Raw genomic sequence first — 313 nt, 5'->3', positions numbered from 1 at the left:
AGGGAAAGAAAGAATAGATTCTGAACAAGGATGAACGGACATCTATCGAACTGAACGATAATTTTTTTTTTTAAATATCAAAATTAATACCATCATCCACAAACCCTTGATCATCTATATCACTATAGACTTGTAAATTGTTGTAATAGCACCATTGCTGCAAACCTTACTTGGTAACAGAACGAAATCCGTTGGGCAAAGGATTCTAATGATGAAACCAGATGCAAAAAAAGATAAGATATATGTTTATTCATATATCAGTCATAACTATAACGTAAATAAACACATACTGATAAACAGGAACGTTTATGTG

Source organism: Penaeus monodon, chromosome 24 (assembly GCF_015228065.2).
Source record: "Penaeus monodon isolate SGIC_2016 chromosome 24, NSTDA_Pmon_1, whole genome shotgun sequence".
Taxonomy (NCBI): Eukaryota; Metazoa; Arthropoda; class Malacostraca; order Decapoda; family Penaeidae; genus Penaeus; species Penaeus monodon.
The sequence above is the reverse complement of the archived record's forward strand: the minus strand, read 5'-3'. Positions refer to the sequence as shown.